We start from the raw sequence: 24,556 nt of genomic DNA on the forward strand, positions 1-24,556 counted from the left end.
CATACCTTTTTACTTCTGTGTATCTTGCCATTTTCAATTTTATTTTTAAAGTTTAAGTTCTAACCTTCAAGACTTGGAAGATAGATCTGAAATAAAAGGCATAACCTAGGTGTAGAAATAGGAGACATAACATGGAGATTTTCTCCTTGTATATCATTCTCAACACCAGTTACGACTCTGATAGCAAAGTGCTAAAAAATTGTAAGTGATCCTTTTTTTCTCCAATTGCTATCCATAGATTTTCAAGTTTTGAGCTAACTGGGAGTGTCTACCATGTTTATTACTACATTTCTTGCCTTGATTAATAAAAAGTCACTGTTGGTGAACTCAACTTTAGTATCTTATTAAAAAAAGTCCAAAGATATGAATGAAATGAGCAGAAATATCAACATGAGAAGATCAATGTTGCTTATTAAATGCAACAAACTTTCAAAATAGGTCTTACTCTATTTACAATGTGTAAATTTTACATTTGATAAAGTACAATATTTAAAGATGAACACCTTAAATATTTAATACATTTTTCTATATGATACACTAAGCTTTTTCCTGTCCCTAAATTCCTTGGTATTAGAGAGTGGCATGAGAGTTGAAAAGATGATAAACATGTTTCTGCTGGTGAGATTTTTCAGCATATACAGCCTGATGCTCCAAGAAGTACTAAATTTTATATAAAATCTTCTATTTGAGCCCACAGTGAATGCGATGGAAATGTTACAGATTTATACACATAGACAATATGTTGAAGGAAACATAGAGAGGGATGCAAAAAATGCAGTTTCATATATTATCAAATTGTGTTGTTTCTGTTGTCTTTTAAAATAAGATCAAAAGGCAAAAATGTCTTCAATTCGAAGAACTCAGGAAATATAACCCCTGTTCCTAGACTTAACTAGATCAGCCACTTGCTGATCAAGTTTTGTCTACATTATTTGGATTTAGAGTCTTTTATACCAAAAGAAGAGGAGGTATTGTTAGAGGAAGACTAATTTTCTTTACATAGAAATTCAGGAGGCAAATTGCTAGCTTACTATAAAAATGCTTTCAAATGGCAAGAACTTCTCCTTAAGTGTGCATCTTCATTCATTTTTATGTAAAACAGATCACATCAAAAGAGACAATTATTCCTTTAAAATAGATGTTGCTTTCTTGATCACCTCTAAATTGAAATCCTCATGTGCGTGTCTGGATAGCAGACAGTGGAAGGAAGATTAAAGAATCAGACTTCTATTGGGGTGCCAATATAATCAGAAGGAGACATCACTGAATCTGCTGCTTCAAAACCATTCTAGGGAATCCAAAACTCAGGCAGCAAAACTTATGAGACGGTGAACTACATTTCGTTTGCCTCGCACATGACAGTCACAATAGCCACAGCTCGTAAAAGTAAAGTTTTCCCCCACCTGATCTTGGTTCATCTCTAAGTGATGATCTGCACATTTAGTCAGAGTCCGAAGCCTGCTTTCAAAGCAGTGTAGGAAATGATAGAGCTCAATCAGAATTCTGAAACCTCTGATAACATCAATCTTTTAGGGCAATTTCAAACTGATGACATAAAAAGGAGGCATGCTTTTTTTTTTTTTTCCTGGTAATTCATTGAGTTTTAGTTCCTGAGTTGAAAGTGAGCTGGTAATGTGGGGAAACATTCATTTTTCTAGCTGATGTAATTTGCTTGCTCTTGGAACTTCTTTTTTAAAGTTTTGTTTCTAAGACTTGTTATTGGAATGTGACAGGCATACAGAAAAGTGAACAAATTATAAGGGTACAGTTCAATTAATTTTCAGAGAGTGAAAGTGCCTCTGTGACTTTACCGAGATGGAGAACCAGAACATTATAAGACTTCTGGAAGGAAGGCATCAATGGTTCTCCTGTTCCTTCTGAGTAACTATTCCCATCAAAGGAAATAATCATTATATAATTTTTGATACTGTATATTAGTGCTTGAACTTAATTTAAATGAGTTAAGTAGTATGTATTTTTGGTGTGATTAATCCCTATTGTTGTGTTCATCCTCGCTGCCATGTAATATTCCATCACATGGCCTTACAGTCAGCCCTCAGTACCTGTAAACTTTGTGTGTGAAGATTCAACCAAACATGGATGAAAAAATATTTAAAAGCAAAAATTCCAGAAAGTTCTAAAAGTAAAACTTGAATTCACTACAAACCAGCAACTAATTACATAGCATTTATGTTGTATTCACTACTGTGTACATAGCATTAGCATTGTATCAGTTATTATAAGTAACCCAGACATGACTTGAAGTATATGGGAGGATATGCAGAGAATAAATGCAAATACTGTGACATTTTATATAAGGGACTTGAGCATCCATGATTTGTTTCTAATTATTGGTTATTACTAATAGTCACTCAGTCATGTCGGACTCTTTGTGACCTGGACTGTAGTCTGCCAGGCTCTCAGCCCATGGAATTCTCCAGGCAAGAATACTGGAGTAGGTAGCCATTCCTTTTTCCAGGAGATCTTCCTGATCCAGGGGTTGAAACTGGGTCTTGCATTGCAGGTGGTTTCTTCACCGTCTGAGCACCAAACATTCTTGTACCTGTCTTTTGGGGAATATATTCGTATACCATGCCCAAACGATAAATGATACACCTTGCATAGATGGAAGCACAGGCTATAAAGCAAAGGTCAGACTTTGCTTTACGGCTGGTTTGTGAGTTTATACTTTCTGCTTGTGCCGGACTGAGGAGCACAGCGTTGTGCTCACCATCATATCCCAGCGTTTCTTGTACAGTTCTAAAAATTGGTTGCTTTTCTGAAGTTACCGAGTGCGCTGCCATAAAGCAAAATTAAATGCTGCTGGAAGTTAGCTTTTTCATGTGCCTAAATTTTATATCTGGAAGTTGAAATCTCCACTGCTATTATTTATATACTTTCACTGTTGAAAGTTAAGCTCCACCAAACATCAAGAAGTCTCTAACTGGAAATGCCTTTCTAGCTTTTGGATCTCAAATAGCTCAGTTTTGTCTAAATGTTCCAAAAGAATCATAATATTGATTTAGTCAAAAATCTAAACTACAACCCCTCATTTCATATCAGAAAAAAGCATTTCAATTTACATGAGAAAAATGAAATGCTAAGGGTAAATTCCTGCCATTTAATATATAAATATGTGATGAAGTCTAGGGCCTGATCAGGAAAGAATACAAAGTGAAAGGATTTCTATATGTGGGTCTTTTCCAAAATGAAGATGAGATGCTGCTGAAACAGTTTTCTGATATAACTAAATTTGGTCCAATAGAAAGCCTATCTATTTGGATGCAAATTAAATTGCTAGATTATGTAGTTTTATTACCACCTGGAAGGATATCAAAACATACCCATAAATGAAACCACTTTTCCTGTATGAGAAATATAGCACATGCAGGGCCTCCTTACGAACCCGTGTTTGTAAGGCATACCCTGCATAATATATTATATACTATTTATGAACTGCAAAGTTCTGATACACAATCTCAGGAAGTGAATAATTTATAAATCTTTGAAAGATATTCCGGTGAATTTCTAAAAGCAGATGGTAGAATTTTCAGTGTACCTTACATGATTTCTCAATAACAATAGTATAAAATTAAATGATCACTGAGGAAAATATAGACATGTGACTTTAAGAGTTTACACTGTGATGGAAGGACCCCCTTCTCTATTTGGTAAGATGGATTTTTATTGGCTATAAAAGTATCCATTGTACTTAGAGAGATTTCTTTAGCAGAGGGGTATAGCAGCCATATTTGTATTACCCTTTTAATAATATTGAATTTAACTGACTTAAATTTACTTGATTTATATTTCTATCTAACTCTTCTAAGGGCATATGCTACAACTTGACTTATATTGAATTCTTAATTTATTGCCTTGCTTAAATTGCCTGGAAACAAAGAAAAAGTTGATGTTTTAAATTTCAAAATTGTAGGCAAGAAAATGGTATAAAAAAGGGAAGGGGGGTAAATTTATCACTGGATGTCTTTGTGGTTATGAATGAATGAATCAATGGTTGTATTTAATTTGACCACTTGAAAGAAAACATTTCTTATAAGACAAAATTAAATTTAAAAAAATCAAAGTCAGGAAAGATTATACACACAGAGTGGTAAAACAAGAAAGTCATGGGTATTGCCGTACAGAGATTTTAAAGTGTGGACTTATTTAAATTTATGATTAGATATTTTTTTTAATTTAATAGTATTTAAGGACAACTACAGTTTTTAAGCACAACCCATATTTTTGTTTCTATAAATAAGACACTGTGTTTATCACAAAAAGGTTAAAGTACTCAAGATTTAGCAAATGGGGCCTGTTAAAAAATTCGAATATGTGGTTTAAAGCTTAAAACTCTTATTGAATCCTTAAGAATTAGATAGAAGTGACAAGCCATTATTCTTTGTTCTAAAAAATGACAAACAAGTAAGTCTCCTATCATCAGTAGATTAAAATGATTAAAATATCATTGTCCCTGGGAATAAAAAAGTGGTAAATATTCAGTTAATGGTAGCACTTATTCATTAACCTATAAAATCTGCAGTGGTAATATATGTATTTACTGCTAACATTCCCTAAGTTCATCTAAAGAAATGATAGTAATGAGAACCATTTATTGAGCACCTATTAAATTGCAAATGCTGCAAGAATACATATATACACATGTGCATGTGAATGTGCGTCTGTGTGTGTACATTTTCATACACATATATCAATGAAAATGCTGTTGATTTTCATTTAGTCAAATTTATTTCCAATCTTAGGCATGAATTAAAAAATAAGAATTTGAGAGTAACATTAGCTTTTACTCATAAAATAGTGAGAACAAAACTACAAGGCTATTCTTAGATATTATTTTACTTTTATAATTTTATATACAATAATAACAGTTATCATTTATAGAATAACTTTATGCCAAGCACTATACTTGGCATTCTATCTACTTTATTAATAATACTCACATTATGCTCATCTCTAAGAGTATTTCGAACAGGGTGCCTACTCTGTGTCGAGATCTGTAGTATCTTAATCCCAGCAGTGTTAATTTAGTTATAGATTGTATTTCTTTTTTGAAGGTTTGTTTTTCAAACTTCAAACTTTTGTTTTGTAGTGGGGTATAGCCAATTAACAATGCTGTGGTAGTTTCAGTGGAACAGCAAAGAGAATAAGCCACACATATACAGATTGAATTCTGACCTCTTAGATTAAAGCAAGCAACACAAGCCAAATAAGTAATGCACAACAAAGGTAGTCTAAGGTATTACAAATGATAATAAATAACAAAATAAGTAAAGGAACAAGAAAAGAAAAAAGTGAATGATGGTCAGAGCAGCCAATCTTGAGGGAGTATTTGGGGGAAAGCTTCTCAGAGGAGGTGACACCAGAGTGGAGACCCAACAGCATAGAGGTGATAAGCTATGTCAAGATCTGGGGGACATAATTCCGTGCACAGCCTGGGAGTGCAAGGAGCTGAGCATTTTTAAATCAAAATCAAGAAGGCAAGGATAGGATGGAGTGAGGAGAGACATTTGATGTTTATTCTGAATGTGATGGTCCTCCATCAGACAGCTTTAACCTGAAAAAGTGACTGATCTGATCAGCATATAAAAATCCCTCTCTGTGGCTCTGTGGAAAACTGAATGTGGATGGCAGGAAGCAGGGAGATCAGAGAGCATCCACAGGTGAGTGAGGGATGATAGTGTTTTGGACGAGGAAGGTCAGTCTTGAAGAAGGTGAAATGACTGAATGCTGGATGTATGTTTGCGCCAATCAGAGTCTCAGTGACCAAGAGATGGAGCACCCAAAGCTGGGTAATTCAAGGTGGATCTGTTAGTAAGGAGATTATTTACAGTTTATGAGCACTGCATTTTCAATGTGCCTTCACCATCCTTACACCTTGGTAAGTGATCACTTATAGTAAATTCTCTCCAAATTACACAATTACAGTTTTCCTCCTGCTTCCTGCCAGGCTTCGATGAACCCGCAGCAAAACCCTGGTACATTAAAGGTTCTCACTAACTATTGTATGAAAGAGTGAATGAGTAAAGACATTAATGACTGAATCTGTAGAAAAGTTTGTGGTAAGGATAAAACAATTATAATCTGCCAGAGTACTTGTAGCCTCTCAAAGGGGTTTGATTTTGTTATTGTCAAAATAACTTCTCCCAATGGTGTGATTCATCCACTCCAAAAATTAAACAACCACAATGTAAATCACTGGGAAAGTTAAAGATAAATGCAAAATCCTACCCTCAAGTGGCTTCCACTACTCAAGGGTCTTATGAGACATGATGTGCCAAGGCTCCGGGTACAGAGGAAGAAAATTCCCAGAGCCTCAGTGATGCTGCGGGCATTATCCTGAAGGGTTCAAAGAGGTGAGATCAATGGTAAAGTCCTGAACGATAAGTAAGAGTTAACCACTTTGTTAAAGGAATACATGGGCAGAGTGACAGGAGGTAGGTGGGAAGCCAGACAGAAATCTTCACTGGGAAAACAACTTGTGCAGAAGAGAAGAGGGGAGATGAGAAGCTGTTCTGGAGATTCTAGTCAGTTGGATTTTGCCTAGAGCATTTGGTCCGAGTTGTGGGGCATGGATCAAGAGAAGTAATCACCTTACTAAGCCTGCATGCCACAACTAGAGAGTCCATGCCCTGTTACAAAATATCTCATATGATGCAATGAAGATCCTGCATGTCACAACTAAGACCCGACTCAGCCAAAATAAAATAAATATATTTCTTAAAAGGAAAGCTAGTCGCCTGATTATTTAAGGACATTATCAATTCAGTTCAGTCACTCAGTCGTGTCTGACTCTTTGTGATCCCACGAACTGCAGTACGCCAGCCCTCCCTGGCCATCACCAACTCCCGGAGTTTACTCAAACTCATGCCCATTGAGTCGGTGATGCCATTTAGCCATCTCATCCTCTGTTGTCCCCTTCTCCTCCTGCCCCCAATCCCTCCCAGCATCAGGGTCTTTTCCAATGAGTCAACTCTTTGCATGAGTTGGCCAAAGTATTGGAGTTTCAGCTTCAGCATCAGTCCTTCCAATGAACACCCAGGACTGATTTCCTTTAGGATGGACTGGTTGGATCTCCTTCCAGTTCAAGGACCTTATAGTCTTGATTAAATATCTGCACTTTATCTGTTTATATTCAGTTCAGTTCAGTTCAGTCGCTCAGTCATGTCTGACTCTTTGTGACCCCATGGACTGCAACATGCCAGGCCTCCCTGTCCATCACCAACTCCCGGAGTTTACTCAAATTCATGTCCATTGAGTCAGTGATACCATTCAACCATCTCATCCTCTGTCATCCCCTTCTCTTCTCGCCCTCAATCTTTCCCAGAACCAGGGTCGTTTCAAATGAGTCAACTCTTTGCATTAAGTAGCCAAAGTACTGGAGTTTCAGCTTCAACATCAGACCTTCCAATGAAAACCCAGGACTGATCTCCTTTAGGATGGACTGGTTGGATCTCCTTGCAGTCCAAGGGACTCTCAAGAGTCTTCTCCAACACCACAGTTCAAAAGCATCAGTTCTTCAGATCTCAGCTTTCTTCACAGTCCAACTCTCACATCCATACATGACTACTGGAAAAACCATAGCCTTGACTATACAGACCTTTGTTGGCAAAGTAATGTCTCTGCTTTTTAATATGCTATCTAGGTTGGTCATAACTTTTCTTCCAAGGAGTAAGCGTCTTTTTTTTTTTCATGGCTGCAGTTGCCATCTGTGTTGATGGTGCAAAGTCTGTCACTGTTTCCACTCTTTCTCCATCTATTTGCCATGAAGTGATGGGACCAGATGCCATGATCTTAGTTTTCTGAATGTTGAGTTTTAAGCCAACTTTTTCTATTAAACAGTCATTAAAATTTTTTAAGCAGAGAAACATCACATGAAAATACTTTACCAGGACTAAATAAGATTTGGGACAAAGTAAGAACTTAAGAAGTTGTTGTAGTAATTCAGATGAGAAATGACGAAGCTCTACACTAAAGCATTTGCAATGGGAATGGAGCAAAAAAAAAAAGTTCAAGAAGGGGATCAACAGGGCTTTGTTGTTGAAAAGTTGAGGGAAATGGATATACCTCTGAATTAATTAACATATTTCATTGTGAGCTCTGAATCATTCTCCAGGTCTTGGTGCTTTCAGTAAATACTTCACAAATACTTCACTCTTAAAATACACATCGTATTACTAGGTAATGAGCATGGTTTTGTTATAGGTACATTGTAGGAAATGATATAAATAGCTTGTTAAGAATTTGTTAAGAGTGGTTGGTGTTATTTGATTGCTCTTAAATCACACCAAGTACTCTCAACTTTTCCCAAGATGAGCCCTGGGGAGGGCTTAGCTTGATTAAAACAATGTCAGTTGGTATACAATTACATTTGCTTCGTGTCTGAGAAGGCTCAGGCTTTCATTCTCATGGAGTGGTTTTTAAAAATAATTTGCATTGAGCTATTGAAATGAATGATTCTGCTATCTGCACCCCACAACCTTCACGTGGAAGCAATGGGATGTAGAGCACTCATTGGACAAATAGGTTCTCATAGTGAGAAATCCGTGGTTACTGCTCACTCATCTGTCGGATGATGAGTTTCTTCAGGTATTCTTACTTGAGGGCTGTGTTTCTCTCGTGAATTTGCTCTTTCAGGTTGAAGTATGCAAAACATCAGATTTTCATTTTCCGGAGTGGGGTGGTGGGGAAACTGGACAGTTATTATTGTTCCCTCCAAATCCCCCCCTCAAAAGTTCTGAGGGGTAAAATACCTTTCCAGTTCACAGAATTTGATTGATGAAATCTACTGTTCTAGGTATGTTTGTCAGATGATTTAGCGGGGTGTCTTTTCAGCCCTCCAGAATTCAGAGGGACTTGATGACTCCTCTAAGGCTCTAGGTGCCTCTGCCTCGGACTCTGTTGCTGCTGCTGTAATTCACGGGTGGGCACAGTCATCTAGATAACATTCCCCTAGATTTTCATTTGTGGGTTAGTTACTTCATGAATGTGAGATAGAGATAAAAATATTAGATCAAATTTTAAAGAGACTTATGAACAATAATTACCCACTTCCTGGTGATTTTTTAAAGAAAGTGACAGCTTTTTCAAGATACAGAGTTTTCACACCATCATTTTGACATGTTCTTGAAAGTACCTTGTCTGAGATGAATGTTAAATTATGAATAACTGCAAATGTGTAAAATGAGTAAACACACAGGTATACTTTTGTCCTTCAGTGTTGATTAGATTCTCCAGTTAGCTGGGGAACTGTGGTGACCTTCTGAAAGAAAAAAAAAGAGTTATAGCAATGATCAGTACTCATGTTACAGCGTTGAGCACTGACTCATTGTTCTTTTGATTCGATTGCTCAGGATAAAATAGGTGGGATTATCAGAGTTTTTAGTGGAGTTTTTCTGTTTTTCAACTCTTTTCCTTTGTCTATTCCACTCTCATCTGCCAGCTCTCAATACTAGCTCCCTCAAATTTTGGCTTAAATTCTCAGTTTTTCTGAAAAGTGTTGCATAGTTACAGTGAAGATGGAAAATACATTATTCAAAGTTAATGCATTGAATTCAGTTCACACTGAAGATACACATCCTATCAGACGTTTGCAAGAGAGGAATTTCTAATGGTTGTGATTTACATTCACAGGTGAATTCTTTTTAAGACTTTATTTTTCAGTCATTTGTTGTTCCTATGGTACATTTTGTGTAATGTATTTTGCTATTCTACAAGCTGACTTATTCCTTCAATAGTGTCTAACTTGCTAGTAATCACATCCAGTTTTATTCGTCCCTCATAGTTCAGTCAGTAAAGAATATGTCTATAATGCAGGAGACCTGTGTTCGATTCCTGGGTTGGGAAGATCCCCTGGAGAAGGAAATGGCAACCCACTCCAGTATTCTTGCCTGGAGAATCCCCTGGGCAAAGGAGCCTGGCAGGCTACAGTCCATGACTTAGCAGCTGAACTAGCAACAACGGACTTGGATTGACTGAAAGATGGTACAAACAAAAATAAGGTTTCATGGTAAGAGATTACTGATATATCCAGGAAGGAAGGCAGGTCAGACTCATCTGAAAGTTATTATCCAGGACAGGACCACTTCTTTGGAGGGCAATCATAAGAGAAAGTAGAGAAGGAACCAAAGCAACATCTGATTGGGCATCATGCAAGGTAATTTTTATATTTGTCAACTCATCCGATTTTCACATTAACTGTGTGATAGAAACATTCTTTTATTCCCATTTTGTAGTTGAGGAAACTAAATTTGAACAGCATCAATACATAAGTTTGCCAAGAACTCATATTTATCAATCAAAAGAGCTCAGACTCATGTGGTCTAAACTCCAAACTGCATTTACCCCCATTACCACATGCTGGCTCATGCCAGTCCCAGGCAATCATCAGCAGGTGAATGGTCACTATATACATGATGCCAGACTGTTCCTTTGGTCCAAAAGTGCCTACTGCACACTTGTAGCAGGTACTATTCTGGGTGCTATTAACATTTTTTTCCCATCATGTGCAAATCAAATGAATCAAATGGTGGTAAAAGAATACCCTCTTTCCCGATCATTGCATTCAGGCTGTATACTGTTGTTGAGAGACTTCTTTTCCCTTCATATTCATTTCAGCCTGCTTTCTTCCCGATAACGTGTGCTGGCAACACTGTGTGTTATAGTCTGAAACACTCTTTCTCATTATAATAGATACACTAGTGCCTTCTGCAGACATGTTGCTCTCCAAAAGTACCCAAGGTAGGATGAGCTGGAGGAGAGAGAACTCAGGCAGGATAGGGGGGATGAGAGTTCCTGGGTCACACAGAGACACTCACACTGCCTTTTGAGTTTAGTGAGGCTGGGCAGGAGACTCAGCTTTACCACATCAAGAAATTTGCACTGTGTACACATTGGCTGGAGCAATTATGACATGGGGAAGGGAGGGTGAAACTCAGACTTTTAATTATCCCAGAGGATTTGCAGGATTCAGAGGAAAGGCCACAGTTATTGAGCCTTTGGAATTTTTATAACATGTCTAGATTTTGGCACTCATAGGAAGAAATGTTTCACAAAGAGGAAGGTCATTGTATTTGGGAGACCTGAAAGGTGGTTGTGTTGGGGTGAGGCGGGAGGTCATTTGAAAGAAGAGTGTGAGAAGAGGATGATTCAGCTGTGACATAAAGGATATTTGTTGCAGGACTTCACAAGAGCTTTGAAAGATCCTTCAAAATGTAGTCCTCCTTTTCATGTAAACCTTCTCCTTGTGGTTAAAAAAGTCTGTCGAAAATGAAGCAGGGGCACTTCCCTGGTGGCCCAATAGTTAAGACTTCACCTTCCAGTGCAAAGTGGTTGTGGGTTCAATCCCTGGTCAAGGAGCTAACATCCCAAGTGTCTTGCGGCCAAAAAACCAAGACACAAAACAGAAGTGATATTGTAACAAATTCAATAAAGACTTAAGAAAAATTAAAAACAAACCTTTAAAGACTTTTAAAAAATGAAGGAGGCTCTTGATATACTTTGCTACATCGTAGATCACTATCACTGCCACTGGGAAATTATGCCTCACATATCCATGCCTGCTCATGGAAAAACAGAATGAACGTTCAACAAACACGAAGGATGGCGAGTCAATCAGTTCACCTACTAATTGTTTACTGAGGTTAGGCACCATCATCAGCCTTGGCTTTGGATCAGACTGAGCCATATGCTGGCGGCTGAGCTTTGCTGGGGTGTTGATGCACTTCTCTTTCCAAGACCATCTCTAACATAACACGGTCATAAAAGTACATGGGCATCAACTAATACAAAATAAGTAAACCAGACATAGTCACTGCAGTCAAAATTGACTTACAGTCTGGAACATCCCTTCGGCTGTTTTTCCTGTTGACTTATGATGGATGGTTACAGATTGAGAGGGCTCTGAAGGGGACAAGCAGCTGCTTGTTAAGGGGAGCCTGCATCCATCATACACATATTAATTGATTCATTAATATGAATTACACAGGTTTTTTTTTTTCTCCTACTTGTTGTGTTTAAACTTGTCACTAACAGAAATAAACTGCCTTGTTTTTAAAAAGCTGGGTAGAAATGGCCTTAAGCACAAGCAAGTAGTCTGGAAAATTTTAAGCAAATGCTGTTCCTGCTTTTTAATTTTTCTAATAAGTAAACTCTGGTATGTCTTCCCTCTTTTTCAAAGGTAATTTAAAATGCAAGATACAAATCAAGCATATTCTGGATTTACATGGTTTTCTTTAGCATTGTTTCTAAGTAAAACAGGATGTTGTGCTTGATACCCTTAAAATTAAGTAATAAACATGCTATTGTTCTTGTGGAATTCCCTCCTACGGCAATAAATGCTCTGTTTATTTGGCATATATTATATATTTAGCTTGTGATAGACCATCTGAGTGACATAGAGGAAGCAAAATGCAGGGTACTTATTTTCAAATTCATATGATATAGTTGGACAGATAGGAAAACACAGGAAACCATCACAAAGCCAGTGAAAGGGTAGAATGATAAATCATATGGTGTGGTGAGGGTTGATGGAGGGCTATTACATTGGAGCCTTGTGATCAGGAGAATGCAGTCTGTATTAAGAAACTCGACAGGAGCAAAGACACAGAAATGAGCGTCAGGCAATCATATTGTGGGAATAATAATGAGACCCCTGAATTGACCTAAATATTGGAATAAATGAGCTGTGAATTAAGTACAAGGCAAAAAACTCCATACTTTGTGAAAAAGAGTTACTTAGCAAGTGACACTTACAAATTCACTTACTTTGCAAGTGACAAAACAAAAGAGAAGAAAATGGAGTAAATAAACATCTTTTTTTTTTTTTTGAAAACTAAGATCCTTTCACATATCAGTGTAGTTTTTGGTTTTTTTTTTTTAATCAGTGTAGTTTTATCCTGGCATTACTAATCATGTGATAAGTTAAAATCTAGGTACTTGAAGAAATGTTCAGTTTTATCTAAAGGGTGTGAATTTTATAAATTGGTTTTGAAATTTTATTAAAGAAATAAGAGACTGAAAAATAGCATTAAACTCCAGACTGTTTAATATCACCACAACTTGTAACACTTTTTGCTTTGCCTGAATAAGAGTGAGGTCTGGATTTGTGATTCATGCTTATGACCATTCTCTATCAATGCTAAGGTCTTTAACAGTATAAAATAATAATCATGCATCTTCCTGTATATTTTGCCTATTGATCCCCAATTCATCTACCCATACACTAACTCTTTTGCCAACTACCTATTCACTTGTAATCATTGGGCTGGACACTGAGGATACACACAGATTAGCTGAATTCTGATAAACTAGTTAAATGCTTTGGTTTGGGTTAGAATTAAAACATTGAAGCACAGTTGAGGTTGGGCTGCTCTTCTTCTGTCATTGAAAAGTACTCTGTGAAGTAAATGGGACTCTAATTGTACATGGATCTCTCCTACAGACATCAAATAATAAGTGCACTTTGATGTAAGTATTAGGTATTTTCCATTCTATTAGAATTGGAGGAATAAGCTAAAAACATTTGTGTTAATGTGATAACATATATTCCAGTTATCTCTAGAAGAGAGAGTCATTAGAAATGGAGGGATTTTTTTTTTTTTTTCCAGAATGGAAATTTGATTAGTATACTAGGAAGGTAGAATTTATAGCAAGACAAACACAAGAAGAAAAAACTAGTAAACAGGAATAATTCTGTTCCTTCTGATCCAAACTGGGTCCATATAATGAATCTGGCACAGTTTAGCTTTAAGAAAATTCTTTTTGGCTCAGAAATGATTACAAGGTATATAAACATGTTGTAGCAGATTTGTTGCAACTCAATAAAAAATTGGCAAAAATTATGTATATTAGATGCAAAACAGCATTTGACTTGTTAAAAACACACTCCCTTAAGGTTATTTTAATAATTATCTTCTTTTTTTTTTTTTTTTTAGTAATTACTATAGAGGAAGGTTAATTAGTTGTTTTGGATATTCATGCAGAGCTTAGAATGAGGTGAATACAAAATAAAACATAGTTTTGGTGAGGGCCAAGGAACAACAACTACTTGGCTTCAGTGATAAAGTAGCATTAAGAACAACCATGAGAGGACATCGCATAAATCATCTCAAAAATTGCCATGGAATGATTTACATATGGACCAACTGCCTAGTCAATTCTTTTCAATATCCATTAATGTAAAAAAGTAACTTAGATGGAGGCCAGGTATTGAACTGCATGGGAACCAGGAGCTACTTCCACTGTTGTAATCTAACCCAAAATGTTAAGAAGAACTTAATAGGTTATTCAGCCTGAACATCATGCTTTGGGTTAAGAACACTTTCTGGCCTTCAAGAATTTAAATCATTCCTCCAAGGACATGACAGTGAAAGGTTCATCGTGAGTGTGAGTGTTCTTCTTTTCAGAGGCAATTATTCATTCTGTGTGGTATGAATTATTATGGAAAAACTCATTAGCCATTGAAAGGAAAACTGAATATTGGAGAGTCTGAGTCACTACAATTTATGGTGAAATTCACTATAATTGTTATTTCTTTGACAATATTTAACAGGCATTTTATACCATTTGTTGACTATACCATTCTCATCTTAAAATTTTTTTTAAAAGGTACGTCAAAATCCAATTTTAAATTAATTTGGTATAAAAACTTTGGCAAAGCATCATACACATGTCAAGCGTATGCATGATGAATACAAATATGATTCTTTGATCTATGGTATTGGGACATTTAAGTAAAGAAAATCTCTTTCCTGCTGTCTATTTATTTATTCATTCATCTACCTATTTGCCTACATATCAGTTCTCCTATCACTTCTATTATATGTGATCATAGGTCCCTTAAAATGTACATAGATAGTTTATAAGAATTCAGAAAAAATGAGAGTCATGGGCTGGAAGAGTTTTCTATTTCCTGGTACCCATGTCTATAGCAACTCTACAAGGTGACTATTATTTACAGTTTAAATATTAAGATATGGGCATTTACAGAGATTAGTTTCCACAGATTTACAAAGATGATACATGGCTTCACACCTAGTTTACGGATTTTAACACTACCTCGTTTCCTTTCCACAACACCTTGCTTGTTCTCCCAGCAGCATCCTGAGTATTAAAGAAAACTCTAAATGCTACAGGAACATGATATGTGTATGTATTACTATGAAAATAACTCTGTGTGTGTATCTGTGCGTGCTCAGTTGTGTCCGACTGTTTGTGACCCCATAGACTGTAGCCTGCCAGGCTGCCTCGGATTTCCCAGGCACGAATACTGGAGTGGGATGTCATGACCTTCTCCAGAAGATGATTATGATGATGATACTTTGCAGCAGGATTGGGGGGATAGGGAGGGAGGAGAGTGCATTCCAATTAGTGTAAGTCAAATTGCAGAGACTTAATTCATCATATGTTCTTCATGATCATAATGTTCTACTGGAAAACACTTTTAATTTCTGTATGTATTTTTTTTTTGGTATGGACTTTAGTATTTAGCAACTTGTTGACTGCCAACTTATTACAAGTGTGTGGGTGTCTCAAGGAACTGCAAATCTTCCTCTTGTTTATCAACTCTGTTCATGTGTCTTTTTGGAAGACCCTATTTTGTGGACCCTGGTCTTACCACCAAATGCTTTTGAGTTAGCTATTTCTTCAGCTTATGAAGTGCCCAGTTAACTTTTAAAGGTGCTGTACCCGCTGAGTTGTGCAGAGGCTGGTGTATGTCTGAATGCAGACCAGGCAGCTAATAGCACAATGTTTACCTATGGCTGAATCTCAAATCCATCACTGAAGAGTCCAAAAGGAAAGTCAATTGTAAACATTTCTGAAAGGTACTGGTTGCTACCATTTGTTTTCAATAAAGGTATTCAAAATTGCAATTTAGTTTCTGCCTAGAGCTTGGGAGAAAAAAATACTGATTTGTTATTCTGGGGTATGTGCATATTCTTAAATATGAATGTCTTCTTGAACTTTAAGATTTCAGAAATATCAGATATGCAATTTTTATTTTTCCATAACTTTTCCAGGGTTTGTTTGGATTAATTCTAAATGGTCCATTAAAAATGGGTAAAATGATTGCTTTGGTTAGTGACCTAAATATATCATGCTCTTTTGTACATGTAGGTTGCATTGCTGGTTGGGGGGTGCTGGATCTCATTTAGTTATGTCTGCTTAGGGTGAAAAAGGCCTTTTGTCACTTTAAGTGAATTCCATTAATGATCTAGTCATGGAAGGTTGGGTGAAGGCAGGGATGATGTTTACGTGCAAGTTCAGCTCTCCTTGAACAGTGTAGATATAGGAATGAAAAAGATGAACCTAGGAGCTATTAAATCAGAGAACTAAATGACAGGTTCTCTAATCCTGAATTTCATACCTGGCCCACAGTTGGCTTTCCCTTAAATTATGACAAAGATATACCACATTCTCAGGAATGAATTTGACTCCTATTTAAAAACAATTACCTTAAGACCCTTTTGTCTAAACATTCCCTTTAAAATGGTCTCCTGGGTTAGTTTACCTGTTGGTAGAAGCACATAGACCACCTAGGAAGCTCTTTCACTAGGACCTGACTCATAATGCTGATTAATGGAGACCCTGCACATTTTCCAGAAGCATAAATAGCATGTAGCATTTTTACAGCAAAAATATATTGCTGTCATCACTTAATTCAGCAAAAAAAAAAACAAAAACCAACCAAAAAACAATTGCTTTCAAATGAAGAAATGCTGCCATCTCCTTTAAGCAATCTGAAAAATTGCATTGAAGTCATTTTTACTCTTTTTAACCCTATGGTCTTAGCTAGTACTTGAAGTTTAAAAAAAAATCTGTTTTAAAGAAATGGGTCATAAAAACTGACTTTTCTAAAGAGGTAAGTCTTTGTATGTGTTTCTCTTAGTCTATGTCATAAATTCATCCAGAATTTAGATAAAATAGTAATACTTAAGTAGGGTCAATGCCCTGGATTTCTCTCCCCTAAAGTTCTTTGTGTTTGTCTTTCTGTCTCTGTTTCTTTATCCTTGTCTCTGTCCCTCTCTCTCTTTCTTTCTTTCTCATTTTAAAGACTAAAAGTTATAAATAAAATTAAGACCAAGTTTAAAATAAATCAAATTATTAGCAGTTTTTTAAAGGAGAGGATATCAACTGCATTCTTTGTAAAAGATGAACAAAAGCATTTAATAAAAAGTAATTTATTTTATTTTGCAATATTTAAAAGGTAAGTTTAGTCTTCATAGAATTTAAGTATTGTTTATTATCCTGCTCCAGTAATATGTAGAGTGAGCATCTTAATGATTTAATGGAATTAGAGAACACTTAGCCTAATGCCTTAATTTAAAAAAAGAGAGAACTTTTTTATTTTGTACTCGGGTATAGCTGATTAACAAACAGCGCTGTGGCAGCTTGCGGTGAGCAGCAAAGGGCTTCAGCCACACACACACACGTGTGTGCTGTGCTGCGCTCAGTCGCCTCAGTCGTGTCTGACTCTGCGACCCCGTGGACTGTAGCCCGCCAGGCTCCTCTGTCCATGGGATTCTCCAGGCGAGAACACTGGGGTGGGTTACCACGCCCTCCTCCAGGGGATCTTCTCAACCTGGAGACTGAACTTGCATCTGCCTGCGTCTCCTGCATTGCAGGCAGATTCTTTACCCACTGAGCTACCTTGGAAGCCCCATACATGTATCCCTTCTCCCCCAAACACCCCTCCCACCCAGGCTGCTACATAACATTGAGCAGAATTCCATGTTCTATACAGTAGGCCCTTGTTGGTTTTCCATTTTAATATAGCAGTATGTACGTATTCATCCCAAACTCTCTAACTAGCCCTTCCCATCCTTCCCTTTGTCAACCATAAGCTGGCTCTCGAAGTCTGTGTCTTTTTCCGTTTAGTAAGTTCATTTGTATTGCTTCTTTTTAGACTCCATATATAAGCAATGTCATGCAGTATTTCTCCTTCTCTGTTTGACTTGCTTCACTCAGTATGACCTTCTCTAGGTCTGTGAAGGTGTGAGGGATCAGTCGCTCCAGGCAGGTCCGACTCTGTGATTCCGTGGACTATAGCCCACAGGCTCCTTTGTGCGTGGGATTTTCCAGACAGGCAGAGGGTTGCCATGCCCTTGTCACCAGGGAAGTCCCCTCTCTAGGTCTAGTCATGTCCTAATGCCTTAATTTTATTGAAGAGCAAGACCCCAGGGTTTCCCCAGCATGACCTGAGAACTTTATACTAGAGCTGATGCAGAGGCCTATTACTCCTGGCAACCCATTTCCAGTTTCTGGGTGTGCATTTGGTCTGCTGATTCTTCTATGTAAAGAATTCTATGGCTTTGTTGTATTAGAAATCAATACAAAGTATATCATATGAAAGTAGATCCTTTGCCCTTTATTCTTCAATTACTTTAATTAAACAGAGGCTCACCATTTAGTTAGTTGAATGCAACTCATTCACAATTGCCCAGCTCTGAAAAATTAGGGTGTAAAACAGCTGACTTTGGGAATGGCAGGCCAATGCTCTGCCAGTATTTTGGATAATCTTCTCTAGCCCTTTACTATTAACTTAGCATTATTGAGTTTGTTGGGGAAAAGTACATTCGAGTAGAAAAATCTGACTTCTGTCTGGATTTTATATAAATTTTCTCTTTTCCAGCTGCTCTTGAAGCATAATGATATTTTTGATTAAGTTTCTTAATTTTCAGTCAATAAATTCATCACGGGGCAATTTTTAACATTATTGCTTCTTCAGGTGACTAAACTTTAGAACACAGATGCACCATTGTTCTGGCCAAGGAATTGTTTGAAAAGCTGGGGAAAACATTTGCAGATGAGTACATTTTGGGAAACTCTGTAAAACATGAGTGTAAATAAGCCTCCCATGCATGACTCACTGCCGTATCTTTGCAGACAGACGGAGCAGAGGAAATAAAAACTCTGCATTTTGGTAATTCTTTTCTTACAGAACAACTTGTTAATACACAGAAAGGCATTTCAAATTTCGATTTAAATGGGAATAGGTGAAATCAAATGAATAATTGGAGTGCCATGTTCACATATTAGTGGGTATAGACTCTTAGATACTTTACAAAATAGTTCCTAACATTTTAAGCTGGTGAAGCCAAAGCTACTGGCCTGTCAGACAGGTAAGTGCTGTTAAGTTGAAGTGACTGGAGCATAAACTGAGGCTTAGAAGGCTTAAGGTTTGACTGACAGGCACATTTATCATGATGTGATTAAAGATAATGAATCGATCTGCTTTGTGAGATGAAATCACAATCACATTTTGCTTCTTGTGCAAATGAAGGAGTGATTTCTTTGTGGTTATCCTTTAATTCTTACAGAGGGATGTTTATTCATGTCATTCATAGACTTGGCCTGAAACTTTTAAGTGTTAGCGGGGAGGGGCTGCATATTCCTATCAGTATTTTAATTTTTTTCAGGTCTTTATTTCATTTGTTACAATATTGTTTCTGTTTCTGGTTTGTTTTTTTAGCTGAGAGGCATGTGGGATCCTGGCTCCCCAATCAGGGATCAAACCCACATCCCCTGCATTGAAAGGCAAAGTCCCAACCACTGGACCACCAAGAAGGCTCATTCATCAGTATTTTTAAAACACAGGGGGGCTAAAGGAAACATGCTCTATCCGCCATCATTTAGTTTGCTAGACAAATCTGTAGAAAGTAAAGTACATCTGTTCAGTGCTTTTAACTTTAGTTGCTTCCATCATAGCTATTAATTCATATGTAGTTCAGATAAAATTTCACCAAAGAGTATGAAAATTATTTCAATACTCAAGGCTCACCTGTTTGAAGTAGCGTTTAATTCATGCAGTTTACCAAAATTGCATGATGTCCGCTAATTATCAATCACTCTACATAATGAAATGCAAGGTCATTTAAAAAGACGAGTAAGCATGAGATACACACACACTTCCTACTGCTGTATCTCTATCATGTATTGAAGCTAATGCCCTGAATGGGGCCATATTTCTCTATCTATTGAACACGATTGTGGGAAGATGTCCCTTCCTTTTCCTTTAAACTGGAAGACACAATTTAAAGAGATGCCAATCCAGAATACCACGCTCTCATATTGATTAAAAAAAAAAAAAAAGCTTAATGAGGCTCTTGCTTGTTTCCACAATTCAAAGACCTGAATGTGTAGAGAAAGAGTGAGAAGAAAGTTGCATGTCTAGAAGGACGGCACCTGCGAAGTCTAGGTAAATGGAGTCTAAGTCTTGTAATATCTAAATATTTTTCAAATATTGTCTTCGCAGAATGGTTTCTCTCAGTCATAGCAAAAGGTCTTGAAGTCAATTACCAGGGGATTCCGTTCCCAGATTGACTCAGTTGAAACAGGCAGGTGTATAGCTGGGCAGAACTCATACTGGTTCCCCTTTTTCCCTCCACTCTTGTTATTTGAGTCACCAATTTGAAATGCACCATTACCACCAAATAACTATTTAGCAGTATACAATCACACAATTGTGTGAAGGGACAAACATAATGAAGGACACCCTGGAAATAGGATCCTTCGTCCAGGGCACTTACCCTTCCCTGAAATGCTCGAGAGTTCTGTAGCTTTTGTAACTGTCTTCTCTCAACAATTACCTTCAGCTAATGGTATGCTAACCTCAACAGGAAATCAAGTCTTGGGATGAATAGATCCATTGGTCCAAGTGACAGAGAGCCCAGCACAGTTTTCAAATTGTTTCAAAAGAGCCAATGTTCTCATTACATAATTATAGCTCAACGAAATTAAGGAATATTGATACCCTCTCTGATTTTACATCACTGCTTTTTCACTTCAGTATTAATGATGTATCTTATTGCTTGCATAGGCAAAGCTAGATACTTAACATTTATTGTCTCATTCTGACACCCTCCTGTTTTCCTGACTCATATTGTGTTTGTTAACTAATATAAAACCTGGGGCAACCATTTATGAAATACTGCTGAATAAAGATTATTTAAAACTTCGAGATCATTCTTTGAGGATGTTTCTAGAAGTTATATTTTAGGTGAATCCTCTAAAGGGACTCAAGAAAATAGTAATGCAAAATCATGAAGGTCAAAGGCTCAAAGAATTCATATTTAAAGCACTGTTTTTTCCCCTTAATCAGTGTTTAATAACATTTAGCCTTCTGAAGGATGTCTTTATTGTCTGCTCAATTAAGAGCATGTCCCCTTTCTTTCGATCAGTAGTTGAAATCTTCTCCTGACGCTGCCTCTAGCGTGTATTGCTAGGCTTTGTGAAATGAATTGGGAAAGTTGAACTGTATGATGATCCAAAGAGCCCCCACAGCATTCTCCTATAAATTTAGGACAGTCAAATTTGACAAGCCAAGAAAAACAGTCATTTCTAGAACTCCCCTGTCTTAAAACATAATTCATAATACAATTGAGAAATGATTATTTCAGAAACTAGAGTTCAGAGAGCTTCTTCAGTTATAATAGAAATATTTTGAGGCAAATTTCTAATTTGTTTTCAGGTGCGCTGTTTTATTCTCTTTCCCCAGTCACTTGTGGGGACTTTCATGTAGTGTTAAGTCCCCACAAGCGACTTTCATTCCTACACTTTTATGTAGGAATGCAGCTAACTCAAGCTCAGATATATGAGGTGAGATACACGCTCTAAGGAAGAGTAGAAACGGCATGACATCTAAAGAGGAAGCAGTTGAGGGTCAAATTATAGGTAATGAGTTGTCTATTTAGATTTTACTGGAAAAATTTCATGATACTAAATATAATTTTCGCAAACCGTCTAAAATCATACATATCCATGAATAAAATAGATAACAAAATTTTATACATTCATTCTATGGACTCCCATTGCAGCTATGAAAAAGAAGTGTTAGATCAATGTGCATTAAATAATATTCATAATGAATTAAGAAAATAGATTTGTGATACACTACATGAATCATAACTCATTAAAAAAATAAACTCTAGATATGTATATGTGAATATGTTTACTTAGCTTCCCAGGTGGCACAGTGGTAAGGAATCCATCTGCCAATGCAGGAGATGTGGGAGAGGAGGGTTTTGATCTCTGTGTTGGGAAGATCCCCTGGAGGAGGAAATGGCAACCCACTCCAGTATTCTTGCCTAAAAAAATCCCATGGACAGAGGAGCCTGGTGGGCTATAGTCTATGGAGTCGTAAAAGAACTAGACATGCTTTAGCAACTAAACAACATATGTTTAATAAAGCTAAGGAAAAGGTTTGGGAGGATAGAAACAGACTTTTAATCTTGGTATTTTACTGACTGTGCCAAGTTAGAGTTTCAGCATTTGAGAAGTAATTTTTTTAAAGGAGAGTTTTTTAAAATTGCCAAAATTTTAAGTTTTTTTTTTTATATTGGTGTAAATTTTTTTTTTTTTTTTTTGAGAAACTGCATCTTATTTTTAAGGCCTTTATTGAGTCTGACCGCAGGTTTCCTAACTTTCATAGAACTGTTTCTCCATCTATTAAATGGAATAACATCAAACTCAGAGGCTTGATGTAGAAATTAGTAATACTATCTAGGATTTCTAGTCACTAAGTGACAGGAAATTCATAAGTTGATGTGCCTGTTTACACTCTAAATACCTAGTGATGGTAGTTAAAATATTTTTTTTCTTTTTTCCTCTTTTATTTAAATTAAAAACTTTTTTTTTGCAATGTGTTGGTTTCTGCCATACAACAATGAAAATCAGCCCATTGACTGATGAATGGATAAAGAAGTTGAGATATATATATGTGTAATGGAATATTACTCAGCCATAAAAAAAACAACACATTTGAGTCAATTCTAGTGAAGTGGATGAGCCTGGAGTCTGTCATACAGAGTGAAGAAAGTGAGAAAGAGAAAACCAAATGTAAATTAATGCACATATCTGGACTCTAGAAAAATGATATTGATGAACCTATTTGCAGGGAAGGAATGGAGAAGCAGATGCAAAACATTTTTTAAAAGAAGTAATAAATGTCATAACGAAGTGATTGAAATGTTAAGTATTTCCCTGGACTAGAAGTAGAACTGAAATACAAAGTAATGAGTGGGGCTGAAGTCAAGGCTTACCAAACTGGTTTTCACTATTCTGGAGTACTGTACTACTTTTAGGTACTACTCTCATAGGATGATGAAAATTAAGAGAACTCAATTAGAGAAAGAGGGCAGGAACTAGCTTCTGGGTTTAAAGTTTCATGTTGAAGGCTGTTACTTACTTAGAGGAAGCTGAAAAATATTGCTGCGGGTGGCATATGTAGATAACATGGGTTATATGTCAAGGAAGATAGACTAACGCAAATATATTTCTTCAATAAGAAACCAAATCTAATTATTTGATTATAATGAAAATAAATTTGAAAATAACAATGAAAAGAGAAAAAAATCCTGTATAGTAGGGAGCTAAACAATACATACCTCTGCCACCTACGTGTTTAATGGAAATCTCGGTGGGGTTTATAAAAATGATTTTACTAAATGACTAAGAAAATACTATTTAACAAAACTTCTTAGATGTAGTTAAAGTTATCCTTAGAGATAAATATACAACTTTAACTGATTTTAAAAACTGAAAGTAAATTTGTCCAACTAGAAAAATTCACCAGATTGAATATAAAATACATAGACTATAAGGAATAAAAAATAAGAGTAGAAATGAAGGAAGTAGAAAGCAAAGTAATATTAGAGTGCATCAAGCAAATCAAATTGTTTTTTTGAATTAAATATATGTTGGGAGGAAATGAGTATATACTATGTTCACAATGAGAAAACAAAAATCACAAAAATGGATATTCCAATCAAATTAATCTGCAATTCTAATAGAGATACTAACAGTAGGTTTCATGACATTTAATAAAGTGTCTAATATTCATATGGTGAATGGCTAAGACATCCTGAAAGCAAAAGAAAAAAATAAGTATAACTTATCTTTCTGAATATCAAGATTTGTTCTAACACTGTAATGAATAAAATGAGATAATGTTGGAACAGGAACAGAAATAAATCTAAGTATATGTGGAAAAATCCATATTCAACAGATGTAGAATCTCTTCTAGTTCTGTTTGTAAGCAGCACAATGTCAAGTTAAGGCAAACGAGTCAAAATGCATAACCTTAGTCTTCTTTTTCCTCTTTACTAAAATCAGTGTCCTGCATATTTCTAAGAACGCACTGACTATCAAGTGAGAAAAACCAGTAGAAAGACCAACAGCAGTGGGTCCCTACTCTGTTCTTTCTCTATCCATGGGGGATTCTGGGGCATTAAGCAGTAATGAGATGGAGAAAACCAAAGGTATAGCTAACATCTCTTAACTTCTTGTTGACACGCTCATACTTTAGCCCACATAATTAATAAATTAGAAGCGCCACATGATTGGAAATTAATCTTGAATTGCTTTAAAATTCAAAATATTAAACTTCTTTCTGAAAGTAACTAATGCTTAATTAGTGATTAATTAAGGTCTTGTTCAGTCCATGGGGCTAATGTCCAGTAAATTTTACATATTTCTGCACTCAGAGGCTTCCTGGCTTAAAGTAGAGATTATAATTTCAAGGCCCTTGTAAGAAAGCTCT

The sequence above is a fragment of the Muntiacus reevesi genome, chromosome 2 (assembly GCF_963930625.1).
Source record: "Muntiacus reevesi chromosome 2, mMunRee1.1, whole genome shotgun sequence".
NCBI classification, from domain to species: Eukaryota; Metazoa; Chordata; class Mammalia; order Artiodactyla; family Cervidae; genus Muntiacus; species Muntiacus reevesi.